The sequence below is a fragment of the Peromyscus leucopus genome, chromosome 5 (genome assembly GCF_004664715.2).
Source record: "Peromyscus leucopus breed LL Stock chromosome 5, UCI_PerLeu_2.1, whole genome shotgun sequence".
Lineage (NCBI taxonomy): Eukaryota > Metazoa > Chordata > Mammalia > Rodentia > Cricetidae > Peromyscus > Peromyscus leucopus.
In genome coordinates this window covers 17,997,564-18,013,481 of record NC_051067.1, presented here as the reverse complement: position 1 = coordinate 18,013,481, position 15,918 = coordinate 17,997,564, and the positions used below count along the sequence as shown (strand labels likewise).

At 44.0% G+C, this 15,918-nt stretch overlaps 1 protein-coding gene across 10 annotated transcripts in view; it reads right to left on the bottom strand.

Annotated features, from left to right (window-relative positions):
- Atxn1 (ataxin 1) overlaps positions 1 to 15,918 on the bottom strand; it is a 415,680-nt gene that overhangs the window by 293,328 nt on the left and 106,434 nt on the right. For 9 of the 10 annotated variants that reach the window (XM_028867699.2, XM_028867693.2, XM_028867696.2 and 6 more), the window contains one exon: positions 1,947 to 2,068. The exons of the other annotated variant lie outside the window; for it this stretch is intronic. The gene's annotated coding sequence lies outside the window, so the exon portion shown is untranslated. The remainder of the gene's footprint in view (positions 1 to 1,946; positions 2,069 to 15,918) is intronic. 10 annotated transcript variants of the gene reach the window in all.

Genomic DNA, 15,918 nt, shown 5'->3' with positions numbered 1-15,918 from the left:
AGCAGTCTGAAAATCCAAGTGGGGTGACAGCAAACACAGAGCTCTATGTAGCACCTGGGTGTCAAAGACGCTCATGGAAGGTGCACTGAGGTGAGTCCTCGGAACTCACAAAGGAACTTAGGCATGCAGCCTGGATTTCTGGTGGGCAAGCCTTGTCTACAGGGAGCCCCCAGCAAACGTCTTCAGCAGGTCTGTGATTCACCATGGCCCCTGCACACAGTAGACATATGCAGAGAGAGCTGGGGGAGAGAGCTGGGGGCTAGCATTCCCCAGCAGACAGGAAGGACATACTCTCTCCGGAACACTCATAACCTGGCATCCCCAGATCACACTGAGTCTGCAGTGTCTCTGCTGAGTTCATGTGGTTTCCTCCACCTCATCATTGAACATTTGTTAGAGAGAGAAAATGATGTTATGAAACCCAAGTACTGTGCCGCTCTGAGGCAGACAGCTGCTAATAAGAATGCCATGTGACCCTCATTTAAACTGTTGTGCACAGCTCAGCTTCAAGAAGGAGATGTTTAGTAAGAAAGAAAAGCAGTACATTCTTCTCATGGAAAACAAAGTTTGGAACTCCACGGCATGAAAGGGCTTGCACTCAGCCAGTTACACGGTGATAATAATCTAAGAGCTCAATAGGGAAAAAAAAAAAAAAGACAAGAATTTAAAAGAACCTAGACCTGCTTATTTTAATATAAAATTCATGAAACACTCTTTTATTAATGTTGCAAGGGAATTAAATTATTAACCACAGAATCTGAGAGTCCTGCTTCACCAAAAGACAATGGAGATAAGAGTGCCCCAGGGGCTGGACCTTTTCTTCCACCCTGGCTGGTGGAATGACCTCCCTAACTCCCTGCAAAGGATAGTTTGCCCCAGGCACACAGTAAATTCTACTGAAGAGAACTGAAGACTACTGATTATTTAATTGTACTAGAAGGCACTGAGCTTTCAATTTGCAGGAGACCAGGGACATCATCCCGGCACATATGCTTTTATAGGCCAGTCATAGCAAGTGGTAAGTTCTCCCAATGCCCTTCACCATAGGTGGGGATGAGCAGGGCTTGCAACTGAAGACTGTTACCAGAAAATACCATGAATAAAGCCAAGAAGACATCCTGAGAAAGATATGTTAGTTTAGTATATAATTCGAATTTTTTTTTAAATCATGTATTTAAAGCTTGGAATGTTTGGACTGTAACTCTTAGACCCAGGTTACCACTTAGGGGGCCAAGACCACCAGTAAGCAGGAGGACTAAAGTCTATCAGGAAGGTGATTATATTTCACAACAGCTTATTATATAAATTTTAGAGAGAATTGGAAGAGAGAACCAAAAAGTTGCCAACATGAAGAACAGAGCAGTTTATGAAGAAAGTACCAATTATCCTGATCGTACATTACACACTCTATATTCCTTTCAAATGACCACACTGTGTCCTATTTTATAAAGTTACTCAATAAGCATTTGTTGAACACGATCTGGAAATTCCTGATAACTCCACCTTGCCTCTTCCAATACTGATTACAGAATAAGAGTATCACCGGATAGCTAGACCTCCTTTGTATGACTCATAAATCCTTTATGCATTCAGCTAAAATGGAACCCATGGACCACACAGATCATTTGTTGTGTATAAAGTTGTGTGGACATTTGTGTTTTTGCTGTTGCTATATTTTTTATTGTTTTGTTTCGTTTTCCCTAACCACAAATGCCTTCCCCCGAGGTCTATCTATCCTGCAAAGTTCAGAAATGAACGTATTAAGTAAATCTGGCACTTTCTTGGCTTTTTGTCATGAAAACAACATTTTCAAAAATGTCTTATTGCTTGAGCTATGGGGGAAAATGGCTATACACCTTGTTCACTAAAATATCCCAGCACGCTAAATAAAAACCGCCACATGAAATTGAAAACATGTAAATGCCAACTCCAATGGGCTGACTTACCCCAAAGCATTCCTGTTTCAAGCTCATTCACGCAGGCTGGAGTCCACTCTGTTTTGCTCAGGGTCTATAGGAACCCTACTCTTGAAGCTTCAACACAGATGGTTTCATGCTCCGCCAGTACGCTGCAGTTTAACAAAACCAAACACCAAGTCAGAGTGGAAAATGCCACTTCAAGCAGTTAGTGAATATGCAGGGGAAATCCCTGGGCTTTCTCAATGTCTATCTTATAATGTCAAACAAGCATGTCAATCCCCCAAAAGAACCTATCACACATCTCATCTACATTGGTGCCCTAAAATACTGGAAAGAAAGGGAAAAGAAGGAAGAAAGGAAGGAAGGAAGGAAGGAAGGAAGGAAGGAAGGAAGGAAGGAAGGAAGGAAGGAGAAGGAGAAGGAGAAGGAGAAGGAGAAGGAGAAGGAGAAGGAGAAGGAGAAGGAGAAGGAGAAGGAGAAGGAGAAGGAGAAGGAGAAGGGGAGGGGAGGGGAGGGGGGGAGGGAAGGGAAGGGAAGGGAAGGGAAGGGAAGGGAAGGGAAGGGAAAGGAAGGGAAGGGAGGAAAGACAGACAGAAAGAGTAAGACAAACAGACACAGAGATAGAGAGGGAGAGGGAGAGGGAAAGAAAAGAAAAAAGAAAAGAAAAGAAAAGAAAAGAAAAGAAAAGAAAAGAAAAGAAAAGAAAAGAAAAGAAAAGAAAAGAAAAGAAAAGAAAAGAAAAGAAAAAGCAAGACAGCATTCAGGGAAGACTAGTTTCCAGTAGGCATGTGCTTGCAAAATTTCAAGTTCCTGACTAAACGAAGGGAAAGAGAGCTGAGCTTCTTCAGGTTTGAATAACTAAATATAATAACTTCTGGGTGTCAAGGGTAGAAAGCAGAGAAAGTTTTGTTTTAAAAAAATCACTCATTCTGCCCATTAGAGTCTAAGAGTGTCTAGTGTGACGGGGCACACCTGTAATCCCAGCACTGGAGATGTAGAGGCAGGAGGATCTGGAGTTCAAGGTCAGCTTGGGCCACACAGTGAGATTCTGTATTTGAACACAAGATCTGGTTGTTGAGAAAATATTATTTTTCTTTAAATAAAGAGCTTTCAGGATAGAAAAATTGATAACATGAAAGAGAAAGGAAATTTCCATTTTGTACTAGAAATGAGTAGTTGCTGGGTTTCCCCCACCTGCCTCTTGATAAACTTGATAAATACCGTCTCCTCCCAGGGTGGAAAGCGCCGGTTACTGTACACAGTAGGTCTGAAATGGATGCCAAAGGTATGCATGCCTCTTCACCTGACTCCAAACCTCGGATGATGCCCACACTAGAGCTGCCTGACCCTCAGCCAATCTGGAAAGTTCTTTTCCTGCCTTCGCTGTAGGTCAAGTTTTCTTGCCCCACAGCTATGGCTCCAGTTTCTCCTGAATCATGGTTAAACCCCACTGTTTTGTTTTTTTGACAGCGGCCACTTGGGAGTTTGGAGGCCAACTTCAAAGGCGTCTGTAGCCCGTTTTTATTCTTTAGCTTTGCAGTAGTAGTGCTCTATCTAATTTGAAAGCCTGCTGGAGGGCGAAGAGGCCGTTCAGGGGGCGTGGTTAAATTCATGTAGACAATTCCAAGTGCTGAGAGGCAGAAAGTGCTGGGTTCTTGGTTAACGCTCAGTCAAGTGAGTCGAGTTTAGCACCATGCCATGCTCAGTCTGGAAGTGCATCTGACAGGAAACGGAAATGGTCTTTTGTTTTCTAGATGACATGGACACTCGCAAAAAGTGGGGTTATAAGGGTGCCATTCATTTTCTGAGCAGTTTTCATGAACTATAACTCACCCCCACTGGGATATAGAGTAGTAACATAGTGACCCAAATCAAGATAAGCCTGCAAGTTCAAAGACAAGCTGTCCTGGGGATGACAGAATTTGGAAGGATGGAGGCTTTAGTCCCACAGTAAGGTATTTGCTGATACCAAACTTTTTTTTTCCCTTGAAACTAAAAACAGCTCCCAGCTCTTGTCTTCATGCAGTGTCTTACAGAACTGGGCAAGATCTCTGCAACTTCATTAACCTCTCCAGAGAATCGGCCACCCGCCCTAGAGAAAGCCATATACATCTTAAAGACACACAGGAAGTGAGTCAGAACTCCGACTAGACTTTGGGTTGAACGACTTATGTTAATCGACTCCTTATTTTTTCATTTTTATTTTATCTTATTTTGAGACATAGCTTTTCCTTCTAGCCTAGGCTGGCCCTGATCTCATGCAGCCCAGGATGTCTCCTGAGGGCTAGGGTTACAGGAATGCTGTACTCCCTGCTCAGTGCTCTTTTGATCTTTAAAGGATATTAATCGTTTAATGTAACGGGAAGTGGCTTTGAACCAGAGCAGCTCACCAGAAGCCTCACATGTCTATTAATGCAAGGAGCTCAATGCTCAGATTTGCTTTTATCCTTAACAAAGAAATTCATTTCCGGATTACATTCCTGTCACCTGTCTGTGAACAAAAAGGATTCATATGTGGGGAGGGGGTTAGGGACTGGGGTAGGGGAAGGGGATTTTTTTCTGGCTGCTGAAGGCATGTGTCTGGAGACTGGTGAAGCAGTCTCATATATGTGCAGAGTGGGAAAGAACTCATCCAAACGGGCAGCAATCTCCATTTCCCTCACCCTGGGTGTGGGGGATGGGGGGAGGCAGGGAGTTAAAAATGATTCATTTTGTGATTCTCAGTCAATCCTCAATTATATCCACTGTGATAGGCAGCAAAGGAGAAACACCAGCTGGACAAACCTATAGTCCCAGAAAGCAATAGGGAGGTGGAGGCAGGAGGACTGCTGTGAGTTCTACTTAGTTCCACCTGGGCTACATAGTGAGCAACAAGCCAGTCAGCGCTATATAGTAATACTTGTCATTAAAAAAAATAAATAAATCAAAAATCAAAACGAAACAACACAGACCAAAAAACAAACAAACAAAACAACAACAACAACAACAAAAACAAAAACAAACCAAACCAAACAAAAAACCAACTCTAAAACCTCTACAAATCCCCTTCTAAGCAAGAATTTCCTATGTCAGGGCTGAGGTATACCTGAGTACATGGTTATAGATGGAGGCGGCCCTGGCCCCATCCTCAGCACCTCATCTCCAAGAAAAAAGATGCGTTTGTATTGCTAGGGATGCAATCCCAGGCTTTACACATGCTGGTGAGTACTCCTCGATGCAGCCCCCCCCCCACTCTAAGACAAAGGCAATCAATCCCTCTCTTCCTCACACCCTGTTCTAGCACTGCCTGCCACAAGCAGGTGGACCTGAACCTCACTGATAACTTGTTCCTGACCGCTGGTTGGTGCACTGCCAATACAAAGAAAAGGGCTGGACAGGAAGCCTCGTTCGTTCATTGCTTGCCCAGCATACCCAAAGCCCTGGGTTCTATCCCCCCCCCCCCCCCCACCAGTGCATACACTGGCTATGGTAGCACAGGCCTGGAGTCCCAGTACTCCAAAGGAAGAGGCAGGAGGATCAGAAGTTCAAGGTCACCTTCGACTACAAAGAGATTTTGAAGCCAAGCTGTGACACACCAGATTCTTTCAAGAAGATAAAGAAAGCCAGTAACAATACAAAACAGGAGGGAAAAAAAGCAAATGTAGTAAGAGTCCCAAGATTGGAGGCGGGGGAAGAAGCAACATCAGCAGGCATGTTTGAGTGTGTGACTAGAGACCACGAGTAAGTAAAGGGCTCTCTAGAATGCTTTCCAATCCCATAGGCATGTAGGGGATACTTTTCTGGAGGGCTACAGCCAAGGGGTGCCATGGCAATATAAGCCAAGCACAATAACCTTGCTCCTGTGAGGCTTGTTTGCCAACTTTGGTCTGGCTAGATGGATTTTTCAACTAAAGTCTCAGCCTCCTAAGCAGAATTAGTTCCTAATGTATCAGTAAAATTCCCTAAAATTAACTGCTATTTATAATTCAAGTTGTTTTTGCATATCTTTGAATATTCTAATGCCAGCAGGATCTCTACAAACACAACTGTTGTCTTCAGTGACCTATTTGAGCTATTAGATATTATTTTTACAATGCAACAATTAGACACAGACAACATAGGAAGAAATGAATAGTTTCCATGATGGAATCTCTCTCTCCTCAATGGTAAAGGGGTAGTGCATTCAATAAATGCTACACACACACACACACACACACACACACACACACACACACACATATATATATACATATACATATATATGTATATATATGAGCAAAACACTTCATTATATACAGAACAGAAAATAAATTCTAAAGCTGGTATGGTGGCACAGGCCAGTAATCCCAGCACTTGGGAAACTGAGGCAAGAGGACAAAGAGGTAGAGGGCCAGTGTGGGCTATCTAATGAGACTATATTTCAAAAAAAGTAAGGAGTTAAGAGGCTGTAGAGATAGCTCAGCAGTTAAGAGTTCCTCCTGCCCATCCAGAGGACCAAGTTTAATTCCCAGCACCCACATGGGGTGGCTTGCAAATGTCTGTTAACTGTAGCTGCAGGGGATTGAATGCCCCTTTCTTGCCTCCTTTAGTAACCACACACAGTATACACTCACACAAACCCATATACAAAAAAAATAAATATTTAAGTAAAAAGTAACCGAATTCTAGATGAACCACTAAACATACACACACATGCTATCACAGAGGTGCAACATGTAAGATATCCTGTCTGCACATATATTTCACAAAATTAAAACCACAGAAATTTTACAAGAGTAAAAAATCCTCATAGGCTATGGCAAAGATGTTGAGTTTTACTTGAAACAAGCAAGAGAGTAGAGACTTTGAATGGTGTGATCTGATGATTTGTCCTATGCATTCAAGATCATTCAGTCTCTCATGGGAAGGACAGTCAGTACAAGGCTGAACAGAGCCACTTATTACAGAAAGCCATGTGAGAGCCAGGTCTGGGGGTACAGACCTAGAATACCAGCTATTTGGGAAGCTAGAGTTTCTTAATGGGAGCCCATCTCCAAATTTAAAAGGGAGTGGGGTTGGCTGGGCTGGAGATGCAGCCCAATCAGAGAGCACTTGCCTTGAATGTTCAAGGTCCTGAGTCTAGAGCTGGTGGGGTTCTAGATGCATTCCCAAAGTCAAGTTGACAAGTTGTGGGGGAGCTGGCGTCAAAACTTCGTCCCAGTTCCTGATCTAGTCATCTCTGAGAACCCAGCAGCCTGGAAGCGAGGTGGGAAAGACAGCGGGAGGCCAGGGAGACTGGTCGATAGGCATATTCGAAATTCACAGACACAGGGTGGGAGATACAAATCACAGCACAGGTGCTGTCACGGGGAGCCTCCAAGGGGCCTCCAGTGGCTCTGCTCCTTGATAATCACACCTTGGTGACACTCTCTCCCTGAGTGTGGACTAGAGTTAGTGACCTGCTTCTAAAAAGTAGCATGGGGTAAAAGTCATGGGATGTCATTTCCCATATGGGATGCTATGTATGGTTCAGGTCTGAAAAAGATTCCATAGGTGTGTGTGTGCATTTGCACACTTTATCCCCAGCTGGTGGCACTGTTTTGGGAGGCCGTGGAACCTTAGGACACAAGATCTTGCTGACAGGTGGAAGATAATCTTATCTATTATCTAAGAAGCACATGCTTGAAGTTTTGACTTTCCACTCTAGAGAGTGCTGCTCTCTCACCCTCAGCACAAGGGAGGAGACGGAGACAGCCATGCACATCTCTACCACCCTTCCCCTGACTGCATATTTTTTCTGGGACATCCCCAAATGAAGAATACCATCTGTGGAACTGCCAACGAAGGTGGAGGGGAAATAGCTTGCAATTGAAGAAAATCCTTAGCCTGGCCTATCAGTCTCCACTTGCTTTATCTGGCTAATATAGGACACTTTGCAAACTCTCAGTTGTATGTTCCTACAAGCTAAATGTCTTCTTTTAAATGTAAAAATTGGCCTTTAAACTGGAGTGGTGGAACTGACTTGCAAGCAGGAAAGCCTGAGTCCAATTCAATCCCTAGAATCCATTTAAAAAAAAAAAAAACCAGGTATGGTTATATAATCCCAGCACTGGGGAAGAAAGCAGGTAGATCCCCAGGGCCCACTGCCGCATAGTCTAGCTTACCCGGCACGTACTAGGCCACAGTGAAAAATCCTGTGTTGTCTCTAAACCACAAAAAGCTAGCCAGTGCCCCAAGGAATGACAGCTTAACCTCAGCTGTCTGTGGCCTCTACGCGCATGTGCATGCAAGTATACACACACCCTACATGCATGCACATGGATAGACACACACGCACGCACTCCCCCCCCACACACACATGCACTCGCATGAGTACACAGAAACACACCCGAGCTCCTATTTATCTGCAAAGGCCCCATCCCACAACCCCCATTGGATGCCTGAAACTACACAGCACAGACTCGTCTATGCAGGTCTCCCTATGCACAACTATCCATGTGTCTTCTTTTCTTTTCCTGTTGTGCCTTAATTACTATGACAAAAACAATCTAAAGAGAAACGGGGTTTATTCAGCTCATGGGTCAGGGGTAGTCCATCACCATGGGAAAGTCAGAGCAGCAAAAGCTCACAGCAGATGGTCACATTATGTCCACAGTCAGAGGAAGAAAGTGATGAGTACAGGCTGCAGCTCAGTGCCCTCTCTTTGCTCTGGCAGTCCAGGATCCCCTGCCCAGGGAATGGTCTTTCCCATAATTAAGATGGCTCTTCCCATATCGATTAATATAACCAAGATAATCCCTCACAAGACGCTCAGTAGCTGATCTCCCAGGTAATTCTAGCTTCTGTCAAATGGACAATTAACTAGCCAGCACAGGATGATAATTGGAATTTATGAATTAGATCAGTAAGAAATTAGCAATAACTAATAATGTAATAGAATGGCATACTGTAATAAAGCTTCTTGGAACCTTTGAGTTATTTACTTTTGGAATTTTCCATTTAACGTTTTTTGGGGGGAGGGGACCCTGTTGACTGTGAGTAACTAAAATTGCAGAAGACAAAACTGTAGCCGGGTGGGGGCTACTGTACTCAGTGGTGAGAGAAAGATGAACAAGTGAAATGGCCACTCTGACTTGTTTGGATTTTTTTCAGAATAATGAAGGAAAAACAATCTTCAGTTGGCAAGAGAGAGCCAGGGAGGAATCAGATAACACGGTTTCAGTCAAAACTAGGGAGACCAAACTGTTTTCAAAGGCTTTGGATTCTACCAAATGCGAAGCCTGTTGTCTGTCCCTCTAGTTACGGAAATGAATTAAGACATATCTCCATTGTTGCCTGGCACAGACTAGGAAATTCGAAAGGCAGAGGAATTAGCTCTAACTTCGGCCTCAAGTCAAATCCAGAGGGGTCTCATGTCAGAAGGAAAGCATTTCTGGTTAAAAGGAGCATGGGTCTTACTCTCAGTAGGGTAAAGTCCATCTCAAAACAACTAACAGCAGAGTTTTGAGCCACACTGGCAGAATTCAGTCCAGCATCTGTGGGCTCTGTATCCATGGGTTCAGCCGAAAGAGGATCAAAAACAATCAGGCAGGAGCTGGGGGGATAATAAAGAGCTCCCCATGTAAGCATAAGGACCAAGGTTTGATGCCCAGCACCAATGGAAAAACCTAGGCCATGGTGACACACTCTCATAACTCCAGGGCTGGGGAGAAAGAGACAAGAGGCTCACTGGGCTCGATGGCACCCAACCTAGCCAAATCAACAAGCCCCCATCCCAGTCAAAGATCCCATCTCAAACAACAAGGTTGACCGTGGCCTCCGTGCACGGGTCCACACCTGCATTTGCACTCGCATGCATGCATGATGCATGCACACACACACACACACACACACACACACACACACACGGGGGGGGGGGAGGGAAGAATGCTTCATACTGAACATTTGCAGATTTTTTTTCTGCCACTATCCCTAAGCATTACAGCACAACAGATTAAGGAGCGTTCAGTTCACACTGTGTTAGGCAGTATGAGCAGTCTCAAGATGATGTGACGCACAGATCAGGAACTGTGTGGGTTTATGCAAACACTGTGCTATGTTATTTATAGGACTTGTGCTTTGGGGATTTTGGTATCTCTGGAGGTCCTGGGACCTATCCCTGCAGACACCTAGGAACAGATTGACTTTTCTGTTTTAACTGTCGGAGTTGCACCCATAGTCAGAAGAAACTAGAAATTTTGGGGTGAGGAGAAAGAAAAAAGAATCATGAAAAAAATGTAACAAACCCAGTGCCATTTATAAATCTTTCTGTAACCAAAAGCAACTAAGCTTTCCAAAGTACGTGAAGCCTCACGGAAGGTATGTTGTTGCCACTTAAAAATAACAAACAGTAGCACTAGCTCAAGCAGCAAGGCTGCTACCACTTAACCTGCAATTTGGACACTTTGTATAAGGAGGAAACCATGTTGTCTTATGACATAAGGAGCAGATGCTACTAATTAACACACAAAAATGTCTAAAACATAGTTAGAAAAACATATGAGTTTGGAAACATAAGTAGAAACAGCTTCGGAGAGTAACAGCCAGACAGGATACTATGACGGAGGATAAGGGTTGTTTTTTTTTTTTTAAAGACAGTCAATCAAGCTGGTAAGCTTGCATAAGCCTTCCTGTAAATAAAGTATGGGCTTAAAGGAAAGTGCCTGATAAATATTGCTTCTTATTTTTTAAAAACAGGGAGAAGCATACACCATATATGAGCCAGTGTTCACTAGGAGGTGACATTCCATTATGGAAGACGGCTATGCCAGGATTGAAAGGGATTTAAAAGGTTCGGATAAATTTCGGGAACACCCTTGAGGTGTTGACCAGAAATTACAAGATCACACTTGCTAGGTTAAATTACTTAGCAATAACCTGGGCAAAAACTGGATATGTAGCTCAGCTGAAAAAGTCCCTGGCATGCATGACATCATTGGTTTGATCTCTGGCACTACATGAACCAGGCATGGTGGTGCATGCCTGACATGCCAGAACTAAGGAGGCAGAGACAGGGGGATGAACATCCAAGATCATCCTTGCTACATAAGAAGTTCTAGGCTAGCCTGGGATAACTGAGACCCTGTCTCAATACAAAACAAAACAAAAGTAGTCCAGGCCAGTAGTCCTCAAAATCTTTGATCTTAAGTCTAGTTCACTCATCCTATTTCTTTCAATACACACACACACACACACACACACACACACACACACACACACACACATACACACATTATGATGAAGCCCAAGGGCTTGCGAATGCACAGTAGGCATTCAGCATTCTATAGTTGTAGTATAGCCCCAGCTCTTGAGTCCTTTTTATACTCTTTAAGTTTTTCATGGATCTTAAAAGATTTTTGATTGGGTAGATTATATTTAACAACAATGCACTAGAAATTTTAAATGGAATTTTAAAATACTTGGCAATACCTGTTTGCCTGTGTGTGTGTGTGTGTGTGTGTGTGTGTGTGTGTGTGTGTGTGGCGTATGGGCCTGTGTGTATGCACATTGGCATGTGTGTGAGCACACTCTGCAGGCACACTGATGGACATGTGTGTATGGAAGCTGGAGGTTAATGCTGAGGGTCTTCTTTGATCGCTTCCTACCTTATTCTTTGAAGCAGGATCTCTTAATCAAATCCAAAGCTTGTTGATATAAGTAGTTAGGAATCCCATTTGTACCTTCTGAGCACTAGAATTAGAGGCAGCCCACTGGACCCACCCAGAATTTACATGGATTCTGGGGATGTGAACTCTGATCCTCACACTTGTACAGCAAAAGCTTTAACCACTGAGCAATCCCCAGTCTCACTCAAGAGCCACATTTCCTGGATGTGGTGAAGCTCAACCTTTTGATTCTTCAAAGGTCAGGGGGACAGAACACTGATAAGGATGTTACATAAATGCAATCCAGGGTACCCTCACCACCCGCATCCCTGTCTCTCCCACTGACAGAAGATTCATGAAACAAGGTCAGCGAAAACGCCAGTCACCACGAAGACACTGTTTCCAGTGCTTTCTAAACCCTCTGCTCCCTTGGGTCAGTTTGCTCAGCATTATTCATCAGCTACCTCAATCATCTTGCCTTTAATATTTCTCACCTTGGGTGCCTTTAAAGTTATACTGGATACATTCCAGATTGTTCTTAATTATTATCAAGTGCCCAGTCACAGACACTTTTCTATCCCGATTTACTTCATCTCTCCCTTTCCTCCAAAGTGTTTCTAGTAGGGACCCCATCCATGTGGCCTCACCCACATACCCTCTGTCTAGGTGTCACATAGCTTCCTTTGTGTGAACTTGTCTCTCAGAACTATGCATACATAACCAGCATCCTTACAGTTTCTTCTGGAGAGTCTCTCAGTTTACGGCAGTGCTGAACACACGAAAACATGCTTGTCCCGTTTTCCTTTAATTGATTGATGACTGAGAACACAGTCATAGAGGGTGAGAATATTGCTAAGTTACAGAGTATGTGTTTAACATGTGTGAGATCCTGGGTTCGGTGAAGAGAAGGGGGGAGCCAGAGGAGAAGCATCCAGAAGAATAGGTAGGGGAGAAGTCACAGGAAGGGGAGCCGGAGTAAAAGGGGGAACTAGAAAGGGAAGAGAAGGCAGGGGAGGACAGACAAGAGGAGGAACAGGAGAAGCTGGGGGAGGAAGAAGCAGAAGAGACGGCAGAGAAAAACAAGGACATATTTTCTTAATGTGGATTTTCTTTTTAAACTTCTTTCTCTTCAGTCCTAAGATTAAACAGATTAGCAATGTAATTCTTCCAAATGTTTTAGATATTACTAAGGAGACTCACATTCTCTACAGTACAGCCAGCAGTATTCTGTGAGATGGTCCATGCCAGCTTTTCTGGAACATTCTCAGAAGGAGAATTAGTTCTTTCCTAATGTGAGCTAACATTAGGAAAAAGTAGGGCAGTGCATTAATGTTTGGCAAAAAGAACCTGAATCGGGGGTATATCCAGAAATCTACTGCTTATATCTTGCCCATTCTAAATATTCAGCCATCCTCAGTGCCCCACCACCAGCAGCAGCAGCCGTACGGTTATTCGATGGTTGTGTATCTATCCCTGCTTTCCACAGGACCGCCACCAACCAGCATGGATCTCTTTAGTGAATATCACCATTTGGACCACAGCATATAGGATACAGAGCCAGAAGCCTCCCATTTTCTTGGCTTCCTAATTATCCTTTGGAAATCATACTACACTTTTTTTTTTTTTAAACTGGCACCAAGTACATTTAGTGGCAACAGTCCTTCCAGGGTACATCACATTCAAGAAGCATTCTGTTCTCCTCCAAAACCCCCTTTCTCTTAGCTAGAGCAAGTAAGTTGAAGGCTTGTGGACTTGCAATAAAAGCACGGCCAAGAGCAGACTACTAAGTATATCAAGCGTTTATGTAGCCATTAAGCTAGGAAAGGCTCTAATGGCCCCCATCTCATGGCTGTGGTAAACTTCCCTGATTGGTGTCTTCCCACCTGGAGACTCCATCCCTTGGGCACACAATGCCTGCCTTCTTCTGAGACCTGACTTCCCACTCTCGGGCCTCTTTGCATGAGTCATTCTCAGTGGAGATGTTCAACCACCACAAAGCTGGGGGGGAAGGGTGTGGCACACCTGACCTCTCGGTCCCACTTCCTGACATTGCCATTTTAGTCTTTTTCAAAGATTTACTTATGGCACCAGTTAGGTAATTACAGTTTGCAAGGCCCGGTTCTGTTTCCATTTCAGTGGGCCTCCTCAGTGTGCAGTACCACAAAAGGTTGTTTTCCAGCCTTTGTCCCTAATCAGAAAAGGGATGCTGTACCGATTTGGTGAGCACCAAACTCTTTCCATTGTTCTCAAAGTTCCAAATGAGCAATCTTAGGTCAGGGACACATATTAAGCTGCTACTTACAGTACCCATGTCAGGACAGGGCTACACTGAATCTGTCCCTTTGTTGCCTAATTTCATGCCAGTGTTTTAGGTATCTTGAATTCACTCCTGAACCCCAGATGTTCAGACCACCCCAAAACAGCTGAGGGGTGTTCCTGGCTATGATCCCTAACCAAGAAAGAGAAAGCTCTAGCGTCAATAGCAGAGCATGGCAGCTGGTGGGAGGGGACTCTGGGCAGCACAGCTTCAATGGGTCCAGTCAACCTGGTCCTTACACCATCACATCACTGAATGATGCAGCCTGGACACCACAGTCACTCCCACTCTCTTCTCCAGAGTCTCCCAAGTGACCTAGTACCAAACCCTACCAAGTCTATTTCCCGGTTTTCCCATCTGAATCTCTCTCCCTTCCTGACTCTCCAGTGCCGTTGCGTCTTTCCTTGCTGAGGTCTGACCACTCATACACTCCTCCTTAAACTCTCCACAATGCCACCAAAGCTGACTCTAGAAAGGTCTGACTTCTGTGTACTAGAGCCCCTTTGTGCCCCTGGTTTCTACAGTTCCGGTTACTCGAAGTCAGCCCTGATCCGATAGCAGCAATGTTGGTGATCTAGAGAAGGCAGAGAGAAAAGAGTAGAGTGGCGAATGGGGAGACTTCTCAACCTCATAAAGAAAAGCCAGCATATGCCCAGGCAGCTCCGATTCACAGAAGAGGGAGAGACCCCGGGAGAGTGAGTCACACAACATCTTTAAAGGATTTTATTCTAGTTGTCCTATTTTACCAGTAGCTACTGTTGCTAATGCCTTCCAGTACATACTTTCTAAATTAAACATCCCCGGACAGATAATGGAGGTGGAAAATCAGGATATGTAAAATTTGGTACTCTATGCTGTTTTAGACACCTACTATGGATCCTGGAATGCGTCCTTTGTCGATAAATATGGACAACTGTATTCCTAAAACTGAAGCTGTAGATGACAGTGTGACAGTGATGTGCTGTTTAAATGATCACTCGGTGAGAAAGGGTTCAGTCCCAAATACTGGGGGAAAAATGTCCCACTCAGCATTGCCAAGTTGCTGGGAAGTATTTCATGACTGCTTGAAAGGCCACATATTTAAAACAAGATTAAAAGTCAAGCTAAAGAAAATAAAATGACTTGGGATAATTTTTAGGCAGTTATGAAAACAGAAACAAATGTTATTTTTAATCTTTGGCTCACTGTAAACTGACAAGATATGAATATGAATTTGATCAAGCAATGCATAACTGCTGTCACTCGCCACGGCCACATGCCAGCAACTCCACTTCGTGTTTGATTCCAAGGTTACACGTGGAACCTATCATCTCCCTCCCAAGCTGTCCTCATTAAAGTAAATTTACTGGAGCTGATTCTTGAGGGGATGACATCATAGTGACTCACAAAAGTGGAGTAAATAACCTTCCCCAGTGAGCTGTCACAAACATCCTTGTGAAGTTTTACACATCTCCAAGGAAGCGAGACATCGCACGGGAGTTTCTAAGATGGTGAAGGCTACAGTCAGTTCACCAACACACAGAACACAGCTTGGGAGAGAAACCCTTCCAGCTACCTGTCCATAGGAAGAGGGTGTGCTGGGAAGGGGGTCCTCAATAAGTCTGCACTCGATCCGGGGAGTGTGCACACACTGGGGGGATTTCGCGGAACACACAGAAAGGCTGTGACACAGCACAGGGGGAAATGTGCGGGGTGTAAGAGAGCCTCCCATTTCTCTATGAAGAAAACAGGCCCTGAGCGCCACGAGGAGGGGAATTCTGAACTCCTTCTACCTCCAAAATGAAACTAAACATTTTGTTTCTAGAATTAACATTTATTGAGCAACTATGCTACATCGCAAGGCTCACAGGTGCATTTCTAGACCCAGAAAGTCTATTAATTTGCCCACAAGTCTTTACTTATTAAAGACATTAGGAAGTCAAGGGTCCCCTTGGTATCAACAAGAGTTAATCACAGAGAGAAGATGACACTATAAAGGAACCATCAGGAGTCAACCCCATTAGATTTTAAATGCCAACATGGCTGAGCATGACAAGGGCTTGCATCTACCAAGACTCGAATCCTACAGAGTTAGAAGACA